Genomic DNA, 16,920 nt, shown 5'->3' with positions numbered 1-16,920 from the left:
CCTCCGACACATATATCCTCTTGGTCAATCTTTCCTCACTCATTCTCTCCATGTGACCAAACCATTTCAAAACACCCTCTTCTGCTCTCTAAACCACGCTCTTTTCATTTCCACACATCTCTCTTACCCTTACGTTACTTACTCGATCAAACCACCTCACACCACACATTCTCCTCAAACATCTCATTTCCAGCACATCCACCCTCCTTCGCACAACTCTATCCATAGCCCACGCCTCGCAACCATACAACATTGTTGGAACCACTATTCCTTCAAACATACCCATTTTTGCTTTCCGAGATAATGTTCTCGACTTCCACACATTCTTCAAGGCTCCCAGGATTTTTGCCCCCTCCCCCACCCCATGATCCACTTATGCTTCCATGGTTCCATTCGCTGCCAGATCCAGTCCCAGATATCTAAAACACTTTACTTCCTCCAGTTTTTCTCCATTCAAACTTACCTCCCAATTGACTTGACCCTCAACCCTACTGTACCTAATAACCTTGCTCTTATTCACATATATATATATATATATATATATATATATATATATATATATATATATATATATATATATATATATATATTGTACAAAGGCAAAGGGGATAAGAGTGAGTGCTCAAATTACAGAGGTATAAGTTTGTTGAGTATTCCTGGCAAATTATAAGGGAGGGTATTGATTGAGAGGGTGAAGGCATGTACAGAGCATCAGATTGGGGAAGAGCAGTGTGGTTTCAGAAGTGGTAGAGGATGTGTGGATCAGGTGTTTGCTTTGAAGAATGTATGTGAGAAATACTTAGAAAAGCAAATGGATTTGTATGTAGCATTTATGGATCTGGAGAAGGCACATGATAGAGTTGATAGAGATGCTCTGTGGAAGGTATTAAGAATATATGGTGTGGGAGGCAAGTTGTTAGAAGCAGTGAAAAGTTTTTATCGAGGATGTAAGGCATGTGTACGTGTAGGAAGAGAGGAAAGTGATTGGTTCTCAGTGAATGTAGGTTTGCGGCAGGGGTGTGTGATGTCTCCATGGTTGTTTAATTTGTTTATGGATGGGGTTGTTAGGGAGGTGAATGCAAGAGTTTTGGAAAGAGGGGCAAGTATGAAGTCTGTTGGGGATGAGAGAGCTTGGGAAGTGAGTCAGTTGTTGTTCGCTGATGATACAGCGCTGGTGGCTGATTCATGTGAGAAACTGCAGAAGCTGGTGACTGAGTTTGGTCAAGTGTGTGAAAGAAGAAAGTTAAGAGTAAATGTGAATAAGAGCAAGGTTATTAGGTACAGTAGGGGTGAGGGTCAATTCAATTGGGAGGTGAGTTTGAATGGAGAAAAACTGGAGGAAGTGAAGTGTTTTAGATATCTGGGAGTAGATCTGGCAGCGGATGGAACCATGGAAGCGGAAGTGGATCATAGGGTGGGGGAGTGGGCGAAAATTCTGGGAGCCTTGAAGAATGTGTGGAAGTCGAGAACATTATCTCGGAAAGCAAAAATGGGTATGTTCGAAGGAATAGTGGTTCCAACAATGTTGTATGGTTGCGAGGCGTGGACTATGGATAGAGTTGTGCGCAGGAGGATGGATGTGCTGGAAATGAGATGTTTGAGGTCAATGTGTGGTGTGAGGTGGTTTGATCGAGTAAGTAACGTAAGGGTAAGAGAGATGTGTGGAAATAAAAAGAGCGTGGTTGAGAGAGCAGAAGAGGGTGTTTTGAAATGGTTTGGGCACATGGAGAGAATGAGTGAGGAAAGATTGACCAAGAGGATATATGTGTCGGAGGTGGAGGGAACGAGGAGAAGAGGGAGACCAAATTGGAGGTGGAAAGATGGAGTGAAAAAGATTTTGTGTGATCGGGGCCTGAACATGCAGGAGGGTGAAAGGAGGGCAAAGAATAGAGTGAATTGGAGCGATGTGGTATACCGGGGTTGACGTGCGGTCAGTGGATTGAATCAAGGCATGTGTATGGGGGTGGGTTGGGCCATTTCTTTCGTCTGTTTCCTTGCGCTACCTCGCAAACGCGGGAGACAGCGACAAAAAGAAAAATATATATATATATATATATATATATATATATATATATATTATTTTCCTTTGTCGCTGTCTCCCATATTAGCGAGGTAGCGCAAGGAAACAGACGAAAGAATGGCCCAGCCCGTCCACATACACATGTATATACATACTTGTCCACACATGCGAGTATACATACCTATACATCTCAACGCATACATATATATACACACAGACATATAGATATATACACATGTACATAATGCATACTGTCTGCCTTTATTCATTCCCATCACCACCCCACCACACATGAAATATATATTATTATATTTTATTTATTTATTATTTTGCTTTGTCGCTGTCTCCCGCGTGAGTGAGGTAGCGCAAGGAAACAGACGAAAGAATGGCCCAACCCACCCACATACACATGTATATACATACACGTCCACACACGCAAATATACATACCTATACATCTCAATGTACGCATATATATACACACACACAGACATATACACATATACACATGTACATAATTCATACTGTCTGCCTTTATTTATTCCCATCGACACCCCGCCACACATGGAATAACAACCCCCTTCCCCCTCATGTAAGCGAGGTAGCGCTACGAAAAGACAACAAAGGCCCCATAATGGATATATGAGCATACATTGGTGGGTTTTCTGTATATGCTAAACTTAAACTTGTTTCCTTGTCTATGGATCATGCAATCTAAAAATGGTAACATACCATTATTTTCATTTTCTACAGTAAATTTGATGGAAGGTACTAAATTGTTAAGTAAGGGGAGAAATATTTGTAAATTTTGATTATTACTCATCTCAACATGACAGAGTTAAATTATCATCATTTCAATCTATGTTCCTTAGGGCATTACGTATTTGCAGTCCAGAGTTTATTGATGATGAGTTTGAGAAGATATATTCTATTGGATCTAAGTTAAAGTACCCTAGATCTTTCATTGATAAATCCCTTAAGTTAGCAAAGAAGTCATTTTATAGAGTTGAGCCCAAACCTCCCATTGACACCAAGAATCTTTTAGTTCTCCCTTTTAATAATAATCTCACTTTGCTTCCCATGTTGCTTAAATCCTTTAATGTAAATGTTGCCTTTAGCAACAATAATACTATAAAGAATATCTTAATCAGGAATTCACCAGAAAATTCTCTTGGTTGCATCTATAAAGTGCCTTGTGGAAACTGTGATAAATTTTATGTTGGTCAGACTGGTAAGGATCTTTCTGTTAGACTTAAGCAACATAAATATAGTATAAGAACGGGACAAGAATCAAAAGCCTTGTTTAATCATGTTAAAAACAATGATCATTGTATTGACTGGAGTAACGCCATCTCAGTTATTGACTAACTCTATTACCAAGAGAAATATCATTGAATTTTCTATTATTAAATACACAACGAATTATAATCTTAATATTAGTGATGGTCTGTACAAATTAGATAACTTTATTGTTGATAAGATTTGTAAAATGATAAGTTTATGAACGCTCGTTGTATGTTTTCGACAATCACATTTACCAAATGGCGTCCTAGCTTCGTCTCTTTGATGTATATCAACTGACTGTTAGATTTCTCTCTTGTGTCTCCCTTGATGATGTGATTATTATACGAAAGTGCACTTGGGAACTTTTCGTGTTTCATTTTCCCCGTGGACTCATAGGAATATCTTGATCACGCGCAAAATTGTGATCCTTTCCATACACATGTACATAATTCATACTTTCTGCCTTTATTTATTCCCATCGCCACCTCGCCACACATGGAATAACAACCCCCTCCCCCCTCATGTGTGCAAGGTAGCACTAGGAAAAGACAACAAAGGCCCCATTCGTTCACACTCAGTCTCTAGCTGTCATGTATTAGTGCACCGAAACCACAGCTCCCTTTCCACATCCAGGCCCCACAGAACTTTCCATGGTTTACCCCAGACGCTTCACATGCCCTGGTTCAATCCATTGACAGCACGTCGACCCCGGTATACCACATTGTTCCAATTCACTCTATTCCTTGCACGCCTTTCACCCTCCTGCATGTTCAGGCCCCGGTCACTCAAAATCTTTTTCACTCCATCTTTCCACCTCCAGTTTGGTCTCCCACTTCTCCTCGTTCTGCCACCTCTGACACATATGTCCTCTTGGTCAATCTTTCCTCACTCATTCTCTCCATGTGACCAAACCATTTCAAAACACCCTCTTCTGCTCTCTCAACCACACTCTTTTTAGTTCCAGACATCGCTCTTACCCTTACATTACTTCCTCGATCAAACCACCTCACACCACATATTGTCCTCAAACATCTCATTTCCAGCACAACCACCCTCCTATGCACAACTCTATCCATAGCCAATGCCTCGCAGCCATACAACGTTGTTGGAACCACTATTCCTTCAAACATACCCATTTTTGCTTTCCGAGATAATGTTCTCGACTTCCAAACATTCTTCAAGGCTCCTTTTCGCCCCCTCCCCCACCCTATGATTCACTTCCGCTTCCATGGTTCCATCCGCTGCCAGATCCACTCCCAGATATCTAAAACACTTTACTTCCTCCAGTTTTTCTCCATTCAAACTTACCTCCCAAATGATTTGACCCTCAACCCTACTGTACCTAATAACCTTGCTCTTATTCACATTTACTCTTAACTTTCTTCTTTCACACACTTTACAAAACTCAGTCACCAGCTTCTGCAGTTTCTCACATGAATCAGCCACCAGCGCTGTATCATCAGCGAACAACAACTGACTCACTTCCAAAGCTCTCTAATCCACAACAGACTGCATACTTGCCCCTCTTTCCAAAACTCTTGCATTCACCTCCCTAACAACCCCATCCATAAACAAATTAAACAACCGTTGAGACATCACACACCCCTGCTGCAAACCTACATTCACTGAGAACCAATCACTTTCCTCTCTTCCTACACGTACACATGCCTTACATCCTTGATAAAAACTTTTCACTGCTTCTAACAACTTGCCTCCCACACCATATATTCCTAGTACCTTCCACAGAGCATCTCTATCAACTCTATCATATGCCTTCTCCATATCCATAAATGCTACATACAAATCCATTTGCTTTTCTAAGTATTTCTCACATACATTCTTCAAAGCAAACACCTGATCCACACATCCTCTACCACTTCTGAAACCACACTGCTATTTCCCAATCTGATGCTCTGTACATGCCTTCACTCTCTTGATCAATACCCTCCCATAGAATTTACCAGGAATACTCAACAAACTTATACCTCTGTAATTTGAGCACTCACTCTTATCCCCTTTGCCTTTGTACAATGGCACTATGCAAGCATTCCGCCAATCCTCAGGCACCTCACCATGAATCATACATACATTGAATAACTTTACCAACCAGTCAACAATACAGTCACCCCCTTTTTTAATAAATTCCACTGCAATACCATCCAAACCTGCTGCCTTGCCGGCTTTCATCTTCCGCAACGCTTTTACTACCTCTTCTCTGTTTACCAAATCCTTTTCCCTAACTTTGCACACCACCTCGACCAAAACACCCTATATCTGCCACTCTATCATCAAACACATTCAACAAACCTTCAAAATACTCACTCCATCTCCTTCTCACATCACCGCTACTTGTTATCACCTCCCCATTAGCCCCCTTCACTGAAGTTCCCATTTGCTCCCCTGTCTTACGCACTTTATTTACCTCCTTCCAAAACATCTTTTTATTCTCCCTAAAATTTAATGATACTCTCTCACCCCAACTCTCATTTGCCCTCTTTTTCACCTCTTGCACCTTTCTCTTGACCTCCTGCCTCTTTCTTTTATACATCTCCCACTCATTTGCATTTTTTCCCTGCAAAAATCGTCCAAATGCCTCCTCTCTCTTCTCTTTCACTAATAATCTTACTTCATCCCACCACTCACTACCCTTTCTAATCAACCCACCTCCCACGCTTCTCGTGCCACAAGCATCTTTTGCGCAAGCCATCACTTCTTCCCTAAATACATCCCATTCCTCCTCCACTCCCCTTACCTCCTTTATTCTCACCTTTTTCCATTCTGTCCTCAGTCTCTCCTGGTACTTCCTCACACAAGTCTCCTTCCCAAGCTCACTTACCCTCACCACTCTCTTCACCCCAACATTCTCTCTTCTTTTCTGAAAACCCCTACAAATCTTCACCTTCGCGTACATATTCATACTTACTACCTTCATCCATTTCCGTCACCACCCCGCTTCACATGAAATGGCACCCCCCCTCCCCCGTGCATGTGCGAGAGTTAGCACTAAGAAAAGAAAACAAGGGCCACATTTGTTCACACTCAGTCTTTAGCTGTCATGTGTAATGCACCGAAACCGCAGCTCCCTTTACACATCCAGGCCCCACAGAACTTTCCATGGTTTACCCCAAATGCTTCACATGCCCTGGTTCAATCCGTTGAGAGCACATTGACCCCGGTATACCACATCATTCCATTTCTCTCTATTCCTTGCATGCCTTTCACCCTCCTGTATGTTCAGGCCCCATTTGCTCAAAATGTTTTTCACTCCATCCTTCCACCTCCAGTTTGATCTCCCGCTTCTCCTTGTTCCCTCCACCTCTGACACATATATTCTCTTTGTCAGTCTTTCCTCTCTCATTCTTTCCATGTGACCAAACTATTTCAACACACCTCTTCTGCTCTCTCAACGACACTCTTTTTATTACCACATATCTCTCTTAACCTTTCACTACTTACTCGATTAAACCACACCACATATTGTCCTCAAACATCTCATTTCCAACACATCCACCCTCCTCCGCACAACTCTATCTATAGCCCATGCCTTGCAACCATATAACATAGTTGGAACCACTATTCCTTCAAATATACCCATTTTTGCTCTCATACCCATTTTTGCTCTCTTAGATAACGTTCTGGCCTTCCACACATTCTTCAACACTCACTTCCACTTCCATGGTTTCATCCACTGCTAAATCCACTCCCAGATATATAAAGCACTTCACCTCCTCCAGTTTTTCTCCATTCAAACTTACCTTCCAATTGACTTGTCCCTCAATCCCACTGAACCTAATAACCTTACTTTTATTCACATTTACTCTCAGCTTTCTTCTTTTATACACTTTACCAATTTAAGTCACCAGCTTCTGCAGTTTCTCACCTGAATCAGTCACCAGCGCTGTATCATTAGCGAACAACAACTGACTCACTTCCCGAGCCCTCTCATCCACAACAGACTGCATACTTGCCCCCTCTCTCCAAAACTCTTGAATTCACCTCCCTAACAACCCCATCCATAAACAAATTAACAATCATTGAGACATCACGCACCCCTGCCGCAAACCGACATTCACCGGGATCCAATCACTTTCCTCTCTTTCTTTTCGTACATATGCCTTACATCCTCGATAAAAGCTTTTCACTGCTTCTAGCAACTTACCTCCCACACTATATACTCTTAATACCTTCCACAGAGCATCTCTATCATATGCCTTCTCCATATCATATGCCTTCTCCAGATCCATAAATGCTACATACAAATCCATTTGTTTTTCTAAGTATTTCTCACATACATTCTTCAAAGCAAACACCTGATCCACACATCCTCTACCACTTCTGAAACCACACTGCTCATCCCCAGTCTGATGCTCTGTATATGCCTTCACCCTCTCAATCAAAACCCTCCCGTACAATTTCCCAGGAATACTCAACCAACTTATACCTCTGTAATTTGAACACTTACCTTTATCTCCTTTGCCTTTGTACAATGGCACTATGCATACATTCTGCCAATCTCACTTCACACGCCACCTTGACCAAAACACCCTATATCTGCCGCTCTATCATCAAACATTCAACAAACCCTCAAATAACTCACCCCATCTTCTCACTTCCCCACTACTTGTTATTACCTCCCCATTAGCCCCCTTCACCAATGTTCCCATTTGTTCTCTTGTCTTACACACTTTATTCACCTCCTTCCAAAACTTATTTTTCCTAAAATTTAACGATACTCTTTCACCCCAACTCTCATTTGCTCTCTTTTTCACCTCTTTCTCCTTTCTCTTGACCTCCCGCCTCTTTCTTGTATACATCTTCCAGTCATTTGCACTACTTCCCTGCAAAAATTGTCCAAACACCTCTCTCTTCTTTTTCACTAACAATCTTACTTCTTCATCCCACCACTCACTACCCTTTCTAATCTGCCCACCTCCCACCTTTCTAATGCCACAAGCATCTTTTGTGCAAGCCATCACTGCTTCCCTAAATACATCCCATTCCTACCCACTCCCGTTACATCCTTTGCTTTCACCTTTTTCCATTCTGCGCTCAATCTATCCTGGTACTTCCTCACACAAGTCTCCTTTCCAAGCTCACTTACTCTCACCACTCTCTCCACCCCAACATTCTCTCTTCTTTTCTGAAAACCTCTACAAATCTTCACCTTCACCTCCACAAGATAATGATCAGACATCCCTCCAGTTGCCCCTCTCAGCACATTAACATCTAAAAGTCTCTTTTTCATGTGCCTGTCAATTAACACGGAATCCAATAATGCTCTCTGGCCATCTTTCCTACCTACATACGTATACTTATGTATATCTTTTTTTTTTAAACCAGGTATTCCCAATCACCAGTCCTTTTTCAGCACACAAATCTACAAGCTCTTCACCATTTCCGTTTACAACATTGAACACCCCATGTACACCAATTATTCCCTCAACTCCCACATTACTCACCTTTGCATTCAAATCACCCATCACTATAACCTGGTCTCGTGCATCAAAGTTGCTAACACACTCACTCAGCTGCTCACAAAACGCTTGCCTTTCATGATCTTTCTTCTCATGACCAGGTGCATAGGCACCAGTAATCACCCATCTCTTTCCATCCACTTTCAGTTTTACTCGTATCGATCTGGTGTTTACTTTCTTACACGCTATCACGTACTCCTACAACTCCTGCTTCAGGAGTAGTCCTATTCCTTCCTTTGCTCTTGTCCTCTCATGAACCCCTGACTTTACTCCCAAGACGTTCCCAAACCACTCTTCCCCTTTACCCTTGAGCTTCATTTTACTCAAAGCCAAAACATCCAGGTTCCTTTCCTCAAACATACTACCTATCTCTCCTTTTTTCTCATCTTGGTTACATCCACACACATTTAGACACCCCAATCTGAGCCTTCGAGGAGGATGAGCACTCCATGCATGACTCCTTCTTATGTTTCCCCTTTTTGAAAGTTGAAGTATAAGGAGAGGAGGGTTTCTAGCCCCCGCTCCTGTCCCCCTTTAGTTGCCTTCTACGACATGTGAGGAATGCATGGGAAGTATTCTTTCTCCCCTATCCTTAGGGATATACTAGCATATACATACATAATACATACACATACTCAGGCACTACATACATACAAATGCTCATATTCATACATGCTTGCCTTCATCCATTCCTATCACTACTCCGCCCCACAGGAAAACAGAATCACTATTCCCTGCTTCAGCATGGTAGCGCCTGGAATACAGACTAAAAAGGCCATATTTGTTCACACTGTCTCTAGCCGTCGTGTGAAATGCACTGAAACCACAGCTCCCTATCCACATCCAGGCCCCACAGACCTTTCCATGGTTTACCCTAGACGCTTCACATGCCCTGGTTCAGTCCATTGACAGCTCGTCGACCCCGGTATGCCACATCGTTCCTATTCACTCTATTCCTTGCATGCCTCTCACCCTCCTGTATGTTTAGGTTTCAATCGCTCAAAATTTTTTTTCACTTCATCCTTCCACCTCTACTTTAGTCTCCCGGTTCTCCTTGTTCCCTCCACCTTGGACACAGATATCCTCTTTGTCAATCTTTCCTCACTCATTCTCTCCATAATGTCCAAACCATTTCAGCACACCCCCTTCTTCTCTCTCGATCATACTCTTTTTATATCCACAAATCTCTCTTACCCATACATTACTTACTCGATCAAACTACCTCATACCACATATTGTCCTCAAACATTTCATTTCTAACACATCCACCCTCCTCTGTACAACCCTATCTATAGCCAATGCCTCGCAACCATATAACAATGTTGGAACTATTATTCTTTCAAACATACCCATTTTTGCTCTCAGATATAATGTTCTCACCTTCCACACATTCTTCATTGCTCCCAGAACCTTCACACACACACACACACACACACACACACGCACACACACACACACACCGTGACTCACTTTTGCTTCTATGGTTTGATCTGCTGCTAAGTCCACTTCCAGATATCTAAGGCACTTCACTTCTTCCAATGTTTCTCCATTGAAACTTACATCCCAATTAACTTGTCCCTCACCCCTACTGAACCTGATAACCTTGCTCTTATTTATATTTACTTGCAACTTCCTTCTTTCACACACTTTCAAACTCAGTCACCAATCTCTGCAGTTTCTCACGCGAATTAGCCGCTAGAGCTGTATCATCGGCGAACAACAACTGACTCCCTTCCCAGGCCCTCTCATCCACAACAGACTGCATACTTGCCCCTCGCTCCAAAACTCTAGCATTCACTTCCCTGACCACCCCATCCGCAGACCGACATTCACTGGGACCCAATCACTCTCCACTCTTCCTACTTGAACATATGCCTCACATCCTTAGTTAAAAACTTTTCACTGCTTCTCGCAACTTACCTCCCACACTATATACTCTTAAGACCTTCCACAAAGCATCTTTGTCAACCCTGTCATATGCCTTTTCAATGGACTGCCGTGGTGTAGCGGTTAGCATTCCCGACCGTGATGCATTCATGGGCTGCCCAGGGTTGAGCGCATATGTTTGCATCCTGGTTACAGCAGTCAGTTCATAGTCGCTCAGAATTTTCATTGTTTTTTTCCTTTTACATACTTTCGACACCTACTATAGATGGAAGTACCCTTCTTACAAGTGACAAAATAGCTGTTATAGTTGCACTTTACAAGAGAAATAAGCCACTTAATTAGATTTTTCAATATTACTTGTGTGAGCTTGAGATTACTACAACAATGGATGAGGAAATTCAGTGATAGCGGTGGCACTGTTACACTTACCCTTGTGAAACACCGTGGGAGGGCCAAAAGAACCTTTCCATAAATGAATGTTTTTAGATGTCAAACAGTTGAGATCCTTGCTTGACAAGTGTAAAATAATTAAAAGAAAAAACTTTAGACTGCACAGTGATTTGTTGTTAAGGATATTGTGGCACTGCTTACATGATTACTTAAAGGACTGGAGGTGAAGGCTGTGACTCAAACCACTCATTATCCAGAGGTGCCAGAAGATAAGAGTAAATTTTTGCAAAAAATGTGTGGTGTGGGATATGGCAGTGTTTAGAAAGGTCTTGTGGAGTGATGAGTCCATGCTTCTTGTGACAGGTGGCCGTGGTGGGTATGTACAGTTGACCATGCTGTGATCCATTTGGCCTTAGTGCATTGAAAGCATTTGAAGTTCTCTGCTTCACTTGTGGTATGGCATTGTTTCAGTTACAGGTTGTACCTGTTTGATCCAGCAACCTTGGGACTTGGCCATTGCCAGACCACAGAAAATGCCAGAAAACAGAAATTGACCACTTTAAAGGCCCTCAGGTGAACACTCTTACCAATTTCCATCAGCTTGATTTTATATGTTCCTACAGCTTTGCAGCAGCCAAGAATGGTTACTCTATCTTTGGAATCCTTACTCCCAGATGGAGACTCCTCAATATCTTGGGCAAGGGTTTTTCGTGGCATATGATGCCAATACAGGGCAGATTCATCAGCATTATACACTTGTTTTGGGGTTATAAGAAATTAACTTTTCTTTCATACTATTCGCCATTTCCCGTGTTAGCGAGGTAGTGTTAAGAACAGAGGACTGGGCCTTTGAAGGAAATTCTCACTTGGCCCCTTTCTCTGTTCCTTCTTTCAGAAAATTAAAAATGAGAGGGGAGGATTACCAGCCCCCCGCTCCCTCCCGTTTTAGTTGCCTTCTACAAACGCAGGGAATACGTGGGAAGTATTCTTTCTCCCCTATCCCCTGGGATAGAAATTAACAGGACTGTTAATTAGCTTGGCTGCAGTGACTTTGGTGCCTTAGCATTGCTAACAATGCCGCCTTAGTGACAGATGCACAAACTAATGGAGGCATATAAAATGTGCCGGACCATGTGAGTTGACAGACCACAGAGTGTCGGATTAGAGAGATACAACTTGTATTATGGTGTTGGCAACCCTGTAGTGTTGCCAAAGAATAAAGCTATGAACAGACATAGTTACCTTGAGCTACTGTTTGACCATCTTCCAGATTTGTTCTAGAAGTGCAAGGCCAAAATGTTCATGCAGGATGGGGCTCCCTGCCACACTGCCAAACTTGACAAAGGGGTTAATTGTGAAGAACCTAGTAAAGACTTGGAGAAACCATAAGGGAGACCTGGGAAGATTTAGGGAAGACATGGTTTGGACCTGGGTAGGATTTAAGGAAAACCTAGGAATGACCTGGGAAGACATGGAAGACTTAGGGAAGGCATTATTTGAGGGAAGACTGATAAGAATTAGGGGAAGACTTAAGGGAGTCCTGGGAAGACTTAGGGAAGACCTGTGATAGTCTTGAGGAAAAAGTAGGAAGACCTAGAGAAGACTTGAGGAAGATCTGGGGAAGATGTAGGGAGGACCTGAAAAGACAGGGAGGAACTGGGGAGTAACATCTGAACATGTGGGGAAGACATGGAGGACTTGGGGAAAATTTATGTGAGATGAGAAAGATTTGAGGAAGACCTGGGAATGATCTGGGGAAGGCCAAGGGAGGACCTAGGAAGATTTGGGGAAGACCTAGTAAGACTTTGGGAATACTATGGGAAGACCTGAGGAATGCTTCAGGAGGAGCTACGGTGAGTCTGGGATAGACCTGAGGAAGAGAATGCTATGGGGAGGAAGACATAGAAAGGATGTGGGAAGATTGAAACACCTAAGGTCAAAGTTGGAAGACCTATGGAATACTTGGGGTGGATCTGGTAAGACTAGAGATGACCTGGGAAAACTTAGGAAACCTTGAAATACATTTTGCAAGGACTGGGGAAGACTTTTGGAGAACAAGGTCTTCCTGGATCTTCCCCAAGTCCTTTAAGAGTTCACATCATATCCTCCTAAAGTATTCCCCATGTCTTCCTCAAGTTTTCATATGTTCTAACCAAGTCTTTTTGAGTCTTCCCCACATATTTCCCAGATCCTTCTTAGGTCTTCTGTAAGTCCTCTTCAAGGCTTGTACAGGTCAATCCCAGCTCTTACGTGAATCTTCCCAGGCCGACTCAGATTCTTTTAGGCCCTCCCCTAGTCCTTGTATTAAGTATTGATAGATTTGTTATTCTTGAATTTAATGATAGAAAGACTTCCCCATTCCAGCTCATTAGTTCAACAAAAGGCAACATTCTTATGCATTTACTTTTTATTGAATCACTGTGTGAGTAGAGATTTTATTAACACTATTGAACGGTCATGATCTCATTTTGGGAGTTTAATTATTTGTTCCAGATTATTAAGGAGGAAAAAAAAAAGAACGTACCTTGGCTCCTGTATATTATACAACCTATCTTTGGTGGTTAGGGGAACTCCCAAGTTATCTTGACAGTGAAAAGTAAGCATTCAAGGGAATTATTCTAGAGAAAAGTTTTTACAAAAATGGTAGAAACATGCTTTTTTTTTTATATTGTCTGAGCCTTTTTAGAACTCTCTGCAAGTAAGACTAAAGTACTTAACCCTTTAATGGCTGCAAGTGGACATATCCCCTCACACATTTATCCCCCATTGACAATGACAGTTGGATTTACTCCAAGGCTCAAAAAAAAATTTGAAAACTTGCTACAACTCTTTGCATCCTGCCATCTGTGAGTAATACTTCACTTAATGTTTGTATGATGATACCAACTAACTAACCACATGGTGAGTTGATCACTCACTTTCAGTGTTTTGAGATTGATTCTATCGATTTATTGTATGAGATATCTTGCTCATATGTTCAGTATTAAAGTATTTATCCTATGATATAAAAGGTGATCTGTTTGGGTGTGAATAAATGGAAAATGTTGTGAAATGGGAAGAGTTATACTGTATAGTCTAATATTTGGCATACGTTGCCAGCAAAGTCGGGAGATTGTAACTATCCTAATTAGGCTCCAATGTGGTCCCCATTTCAGACATGACAGGGTTCAAAATTACAAATCAGTTCTTCCCACATGTTGTTCAGCATCTCTAGCTTGATTTTCATGAAAGCTGTGGTAATTTTGTTCTTAAGATCATCATTGTCCTTGTGTTTAAGCATACTCAGTGTTCTTCACAAAGAAATCACACAGCATGAACACTAGTGAATTTGAGGCCTGTCAGTAGGCCCACTGTGACCACTCCAGTTATCATTGGGTGTGGTGATCAGGAAAGCATTGATTTCCAATAACCTGTGTGTAGGTGCTCTATCTTGCTAGAAAAAGGCCACATTTGGATTTCATGTTGCAGTTGTGGAATGGGGAACTATTGCAACATGTCAAGGTGTGGTTACCAATGCATTGTCCCTCTTGCAAAGATAAAGGGCCTATACACCTTGTTGTGAGTCTCTCCATGCCAAATTTTAATCTTGGGGCTTGACCTTTCAAGTTCATTGGTGACAGGGATTTTCAGTGGCTTATATGATAGTATAATGGGTATTCACCCTGTGCCATAGAATGTTGTGTCATCTGAACTCTGGGTATTCACCCTGTGCCGTAGAATGTTGTGTCATCTGAACTGCCACCTACCTCTTTACAAAATTCATGTCCATCTCCATTTGCTCGCATATAAAGCTCACAAATGTCATTTGTTCTTGGTAATCATGTTTGCATAATGCTTGAAGACACTGCCTGTGACATCGGTACCTTTTTAAGTGCTGCTGGACAGTGCATTGGTATTTTGTGTATAGCATACAACCCTCCAAAAACAATCTTCTGAGGCTCATCCTGGGCTTCTTGTTACTGCAGCAGCAGTGATGGCTTCCATCTCAGGCTGACACTTATGACCACATGCATTTGTTTAGTGATGGTTCTTATTTCTTCGAATGTTTGTTACCACTGCATTATGGAGTCAGATTTTGGTGTTTTTCAAACACGCCACACATATAGCGAAACTTATGCTGCACTGCTGTTACACTCTGAAACTTAGCAAACCACTGGACTCACTTTACTGGCTGTTTTGTATTTACTGCCACCCTTGCACTGCTATGCTTCCCATACATCTAGAAGCAGATGGTGCTTATACATCTGGTAGTGGAATGGCCATGCTTGCATATGACAGACTTCACAGTTTTATTACAACACCTGCAACAGATGATTGCTCTGCTGCTCCTTGCTACATTCCCACAGTTTTTTTTTTATTTTATTCAAGTCCACATGGATCACCCTGTACTGTTATATACCTTATTTTGTAAGAAGCTGCTAAAATACCTATGTAAGTCAACTTTTTTTTTATACAGCGACATTCATAAGGATATTTTATATCCTTTTATAAGCCAAAAGTGATTGAGAGTGTGAGCAACACAGAGTATAGTATTAAGTTACATTCAATAAGTTACATTCAATCAGCTGATTATGCAGTGGGTGAGTACTTATTTAACTGCCATGTCATTTAACTCTTGACTTTGGTGTTTTTGAATTATAGATAAGCCAACTGTATGTTTTTTGCTTTTTTTCCTACTATTTGCCATTTCCTGCATTAGCGAGGTAGTGCTAAGAATAGAGGATTGAGCCTTTAAGGAAATATCCTCACTTGGCCCCTTCCCCGCTCCCCTTTTGGAAAATTAAAAGAAACGAGAGGGGAAGATTTCCAGCCCCCAGCTCCCTCCCCTTTTAGTTGCCTTCTACAACACTCAGGGAAAACTTAGGAAGTATTATTTGGCAATTATTTATCATCAGTCTATAGCTATTATGATTCACTTTTCCTTCTGTGCTGATATAGGTCAGAGGTTTACAGAAGCTGCTAAACGGTGCTTTTATGTTCGTGGTTATGATTTCCAATATGTTTTGGTTTTCCTCCATCAATCATGAGTAGCAATGATAAGAGGGCTGTAACTGATGTAGAATTTGGAGCCATTTTCGCGGTGTCTAAGGATGGCAGTGAATTTGAGAATGTTGATGAATACCGATTATGATGCCTCAGATGTATGATTGGGTGATAGGGAGATGGAAACACCTGACTGCTCCAATTTACTCTATCCCTTGCACACTTCACACTCTCTTGCATGTTCATCCTCAAAGCACTTCTTTCTATCGGCCAGCTTAACTAAACCTCTTCCTTTACACAGATGTTATAAGACTACAAGACAGAATGTTTTAATGCCAAGACCTCCTTGATTTAACCAGAATTTGAGTGATATGAAAGATTTGATATTTAGGTATAGGTATCAGTTTTAGATTTTAGGATCTTAGCAGTATTTTTCGTTAGATTTAGATGTAAATAATTCATAATGTACATACAGTAATACAGGTTGTTCCTCTTTAATCTGGCAACCTTGGGACCTAGCCATTGCCACACCACAGGAAATGCCAGAAAACAGAAATTGACCCCTTTAAAGGCCCCTGGGTGAATGCTCTTACCAATTACCATCAGCTTGGTTTTGTGTGTTCCTGCAGCATGGCTGCAGCAGAAAATTGTTACCTGCTCTTTGGAACCCTTACCCTCAACATCTTGGGCAAGGTTTTTTCATGGCATACGACACAAATACAGGGTGGATTTGTCAGCATTATACACTTGTTCTAGGGTTGTAAGAAATTACCAGGACTGTTAATTAGCTCGGCTGCAGTGTAAACAGATTTTGGTGCCATAGCAATGCTAACAGTGCTGCCCTGGTGGCAGATTCATGATGTGCCAGACCATGGGAGTTGCT

At 41.7% G+C, this 16,920-nt stretch overlaps 1 protein-coding gene across 4 annotated transcripts in view; it reads left to right on the top strand.

Moving 5' to 3' along the window:
• The window catches only part of LOC139752051 (uncharacterized), a 233,328-nt gene that overhangs the window by 178,772 nt on the left and 37,636 nt on the right, over positions 1-16,920 (top strand). The window lies entirely within an intron of this gene.

The sequence above is a fragment of the Panulirus ornatus genome, chromosome 12 (genome assembly GCF_036320965.1).
Source record: "Panulirus ornatus isolate Po-2019 chromosome 12, ASM3632096v1, whole genome shotgun sequence".
Taxonomy (NCBI): domain Eukaryota; kingdom Metazoa; phylum Arthropoda; class Malacostraca; order Decapoda; family Palinuridae; genus Panulirus; species Panulirus ornatus.
This window is presented reverse-complemented; position numbering and strand designations above follow the sequence as displayed.